Here is a 6000-nt window from a genome sequence, read left to right on the forward strand (position 1 = left end):
ACCAAGGTAATGTTGGTAACTGGTACTCCCGGTCTCTGTGTTGCTCCCTGGCTTGGAGTGGAGGTTGCTTTGTGGGCAGGGATCAGCGGTACTCTGCCCTGGTGCCAGCGCTACCAAGGAAGAAGCCTGGTTGTTGGAGGGGGAGACCGACTGTCTCCCCTTTGGATACCCAGCTCTGCTGCTGGAGGGGGAGACCGACTGTCTCCCCTTTGGCTAAACAGCCCTGTTGCTGGGGAACAGGACCGACTGTCCCTACCCCCTGTGCTGTAAGTGCAGAGACCACGGTCCCATCTGCACAGTTGTGGGGCTTACTGTATCCCCCTGGTAAGTTAAGCTGCCGCTGGGGAATGGAGACTGGGCTCCCAATTTCCAACAAATCCTTCTGTGGGATGGAGACTGGGCTCCCAATTCCCAACAACTCAATCTGCTGCTGGGGGACAGGACCGACTGTCTCTGCCCCCTGTAACTCAGCCTGCCGCTGTGGAATGGAGACTGGGCTCTCAATTCCCAAAACATCACACGGCCGCTGGGGAATAGAGACTGGGCTCCCAATTCCCTGTAAATCACCCAGCCGCTGGGGAATGGAGACTGGGCTCCCAATTCCCTTCAATTCACACTGCCAATAGGGAGAGGGGGTAACAAGCTCCTCTCCCATACATACTTCCAGCCTCTGGGGAGGGAGACTGTCATGGAACCATGAACCAGACGTACAACAAGAGATAAGTGGAAATAAGAAGGCTTTAATGAAATCAAGCTGTAAGCAAAAGTCCAAACGGATGGCTAAACCGAAGCAGGGTCTTGCGTAGCCAGAGGTCAGGAACCAGAAGGGTAGTCAGACGAAGCCTGGATCAGGAACCAGCAGGGTAGTCAGACGAAGCCAGGATCAGGAACCAGCGGGGTAGTCAGACGAGGCCAGGATCAGGAACCAGAAGCTGCAGCAGTCTTAGAAGCATGTGAACACAGGAGGACCAAGCAGGGAACTGAAGCCACAGACCTCCTATATATATGAGCTAGGCATACAGCTCCTCCCAGTGGGAAGGAGAATCCGCAGGGTGGGAGGCTACAAGAAACCCAGAAACCAAGATGGCCGCCAGCACATGTCAAACGAAGGAGGACGGCAAGAAGGTAAGACCATGACAGTACCTCCCCCTCAAGGGCCCCTCCTCCGCGGAGTAAGGAACGGTTTCTGAGGGAAGCGTGCGTGGAAGGCTCGGAGCAAAGCAGGAGCATGGACATCTGCGGAGGGAACCCAGGAACGCTCCTCTGGACCATAACCACGCCAATGGACCAAAAACTGCAACCGACCGCGGACCAGGCGTGAGTCCAGGATATTGCTCACCTCATACTCCTCACGATTGCCCACTTGGACCGGACGAGGCCGAGGAACCGAGGAAGTGAAACGATTACACACCAATGGCTTCAACAGGGAGACATGAAACACGTTGGAGATCCGCATGCCAGGAGGAAGCGCAAGGGCATAGGCTACTGGGTTTACCCTGCGAAGCACTCGGAAGGGACCAACAAAGCGAGGCGCCAACTTGGGAGTGGGCACTCGAAGGTTGAGGTTGCGGGTGGACAACCATACACTGTCTCCGACCTGGTAGGAAGGAGCGGGCGCTCGTCTGCGATCAGCCTGGAGTCTCTGGCGCTGCGCAGAGACCTCAAGGGACCTCTGGATCTGTACCCAAGAAGCACGTAGGACGGAAAGGTGATCCTCCACAGCCGGAATATCCTGGGGAGAGAATACCTCCGGTAACACGGCAGGTTGGAACCCATAATTGGCTATGAAGGGAGACGTCCCAGAGGAAGAGTTCACCGCCGTGTTCCTGGCAAACTCAGCCCAAGGCAGGAGGTCAACCCAATTGTCTTGGTGATCGGAGACATAGCAACGAAGGAATTGCTCCAAGGCCTGATTGGATCGTTCTGCGGCCCCATTGGACTGAGGGTGGTAGGCCGAGGAGAAAGAGAGATGAATCCCCAACTGGGAGCAAAAGGCGCGCCAGAACCTGGACACAAACTGACTCCCCCGATCCGACACAATCTCCTTGGGCAAACCGTGCAACCGGAAGACCTCCCTGGCGAAAATCGTGGCCAACTCTTGTGCAGAGGGTAACTTCTTGAGAGGAACACAGTGGCACATTTTGGAAAACCGATCCACAATCATGAGAATGACCGTATGGCCTCGGGATGCAGGGAGGTCCACAATGAAATCCATCCCCAGGTGTGACCATGGGCGCTCCCCGGTGGCTATGGGTTGCAAAAGGCCCAACGGAAGGTGCCGAGGGGACTTACTCTGGGCACAAACGGAGCATGCCGCTACATATGCGGCGATGTCGGAACGTAGAGAAGGCCACCAGAACAGACGTGAAACAGCCCAGGACAGCTGATTCTTTCCAGGATGCCCCGCGGCCTTGGAGTTATGGTAGGTTCGCAACAACCGAGTGCGCAACTCCTCAGGCACAAAACATCTGCCGTTGGGTCTCCCAGAGGGAGCACCAGATTGAGCCGCCAAAATCTGCTCACCCAGGGGAGAGGTCAGGCTGGTGCGAATGGCGGCCAGGATCTGATTCGGAGGTATGACCGAAGTCGGAATCGACTCCTCCCCGGACAGCTCAGAGTACTGCCGTGATAAGGCATCCGCTCTGATGTTCTTGGAACCGGGTAGGTAGGAGACCACGTAATTAAAACGTGACAAGAACAGAGCCCATCTGGCCTGACGTGGTGTCAATCTCTTGGCCTCAGAAAGGTAGGTCAGATTCTTGTGGTCCGTCAGGATAAGAACCGGAACCACCGAACCCTCGAGCAAGTGCCTCCATTCTTTAAGGGCCTGCACGATGGCCAATAACTCCCTGTCACCAATCTGATAGTTGCACTCCGCGGAAGACAGTCTCCGGGAGTAAAACCCGCAGGGAAGCAGAGGACCCTCTGGTGTTCTACGCTGAGACAGAAGGGCGCCTACTCCCGTCTCAGACGCGTCCACCTCGAGGACAAAGGGCAACCCAGGGTTGGGATGCGACAGAATCGGAGCCGACACAAAGGCGGACTTTAGAGCCTCAAAAGCTCGGATGGCCTCGAGCGGCCAGACCTGGAAATTACTGCCCTTCCTGGTCAGATCCGTGAGAGGCTTGGCTAGCACAGAAAAGTCCCTGATGAACTTCCGATAATAATTGGCGAAGCCCAAAAAGCGCTGCAGGGCACGGAGACCACTGGGCTGGGGCCACTGTAAGACAGCCGAAACCTTCTCAGGATCCATGGAGAACCCCTCAGCGGAAATGATGTAACCTAAGAAGGTTACCTGGGATCGGTGAAATTCGCATTTCTCAAGCTTACCGAACAGCCTGTTCTCTCGTAACCGTTGCAACACTCGTCTGACATCCATAATGTGGGCCTCCATGGATTCAGAATATACCAAGATGTCATCCAAATAGACCACCACACACTGCTGCAACAGGTCACGGAAAACATCGTTGATGAATTCCTGGAAGACTGCGGGCGCATTGCACAACCCAAAGGGCATAACCAAGGATTCATAATGACCGGTCCTGGTGTTAAACGCGGTCTTCCACTCATCGCCCGCCTTGATCCTTACCAGGTTATATGCCGCCCTCAGATCGAGTTTGGTAAAGACCGTGGCCCCTTTGAGGCGATCGAACAGCTCGGAAATCAAGGGTATCGGGTAAGCGTTCTTGATCGTGATGCGATTGAGACCCCTGTAATCGATGCAAGGCCTCAACTCACCGCCCTTCTTTTTCACAAAGAAAAATCCAGCCCCTGCCGGGGACGAGGATTTGCGAATGTGTCCGCGTGAAAGCGCCTCCCTCACGTACTCCTCCATGGCCTCATTCTCCGCTACCGACAGTGGATAGACTTTGCCACGAGGAGGAACGGCACCAGATTGTAACTCTATGGCACAATCGTATGGGCGGTGCGGAGGTAGGGCAACCATGCGCACCTTATCGAATACATCCCGGTACTCTTCGTATTCAGGAGGCAACAGAGAGTCCGAGGAAGTACACAGCAACTTGACAGGCCCATGGATGCAACTAGCCCCACACTGCGGTGACCACGAGAGGATCTCGGCCGATCTCCAATCGAAAGTCGGATTATGCTTCTGGAGCCAGGGGTACCCCAAGACCACCGAGTAGTGTGGAGACGAAATAACCTGGAGACAGACCGACTCTCTGTGAACGGCACCAATGGCTATCCCCACTGGAAGGGTCTCATGAGTCACGTGTGGCGGCAGAAGGGGTCTGCCGTCTATCGCCTCAAGAGCCATTGGGGAACCTCGAGGCTGCAGAGGAATGGAATTGGCGGCAGCGAACACACTATCAATGAACAAACCACCAGCACCAGAGTCCACCAACGCCTGGGTCGTCACCGAGCCCCCGACCCAGGAGAGGACAACAGTGATCAGTGGTTTGTCAACACGGGAAACCGGGGACGAGGAGACTCCACCCAAGATCTGCCCCCGACAGGATCTCAGGTGCGAGCGTTTCCCGGACGGTTCGGACATGCCAACCGAAAATGCCCACCGAGACCACAGTACATGCATCGGCCCTCGCGTCTCCGGAGTACCCTCTCCCCCTCGGACAGGCGAGCAAACCCCAGCTGCATGGGTTCACCCCCAGACAAGTCATCCCCAGGAGGCGTGGGAGGAGAGGGAGGCACGGGTGGGACAGCAAACGTAGGCGCCAATCTGTTAGAAGACCTCCGCAGGCTCTCCTTAAAGGAAGGTCTCTCCTGAGTCTGGTGTCAATCAAAATCAGGAAAGAAATAAGAGACTCGAGCTCCACTGGTAGGTCCTTAGCTGCAACCTCATCCTTCAAGGCATCCGAGAGACCATGAGAGAAAGCAGCGACCAGAGCCTCATTATTCCAGCCCACCTCTGCTGCCAGGGTACGAAACTCAATGGCGTATTCAGCTACGGATCGTGAACCCTGTCTGATGGACATAAGGAGCTTCGCAGCAGAGGCAGCACGAGCCGGCACATCGAATACCTTCCGAAGAGAAGCAACAAAACCGGAAAACTCGGCAACCACCGGATTGTTGTTCTCCCATAAAGGGCTGGCCCAGACCAAGGCCTTGTCCGAGAGCAGCGAGATCAAGAAGCCCACCTTTGATCTCTCAGTAGGAAAGGCATGTGGCAGCAACTCGAAATAAATGCCCACCTGGTTAAGGAAACCTCGGCACTGAGTTGGCTCTCCCCCAAAGCGCTGTGGAAGGGGGGCAGAACCGGTCATACCCCGAGACACCGCAGGCACAGCAACAGGTGTCAGGGTAGACTCTGGCGCAACAACCGGAGCGGCAGTAGGAGCGGGCCCAGGAGCGACAACCGACCCATCGGCAACGGAAGCGAAATGAGCCGTGCGTTCAAGCAGGGTTTGCAACGCCACAGCGAACCGACCCAACAGGTGATCCTGCTGATCAAGTCTGGCAACCAGCGTAGGTAGCGAGGATGGCCCTGTACCGTCAGAATTCATGGCTTGGTCCTAATGTCATGGAACCATGAACCAGACGTACAACAAGAGATAAGTGGAAATAAGAAGGCTTTAATGAAATCAAGCTGTAAGCAAAAGTCCAAACGGATGGCTAAACCGAAGCAGGGTCTTGCGTAGCCAGAGGTCAGGAACCAGAAGGGTAGTCAGACGAAGCCTGGATCAGGAACCAGCAGGGTAGTCAGACGAAGCCAGGATCAGGAACCAGCGGGGTAGTCAGACGAGGCCAGGATCAGGAACCAGAAGCTGCAGCAGTCTTAGAAGCATGTGAACACAGGAGGACCAAGCAGGGAACTGAAGCCACAGACCTCCTATATATATGAGCTAGGCATACAGCTCCTCCCAGTGGGAAGGAGAAGCCGCAGGGTGGGAGGCTACAAGAAACCCAGAAACCAAGATGGCCGCCAGCACATGTCAAACGAAGGAGGACGGCAAGAAGGTAAGACCATGACAGAGACCGAATGTAAAGGATCTCCTAGCACCCCGACCGGGTACCTCCGTTGAT

Source organism: Bufo gargarizans, chromosome 6 (genome assembly GCF_014858855.1).
Source record: "Bufo gargarizans isolate SCDJY-AF-19 chromosome 6, ASM1485885v1, whole genome shotgun sequence".
NCBI lineage: Eukaryota > Metazoa > Chordata > Amphibia > Anura > Bufonidae > Bufo > Bufo gargarizans.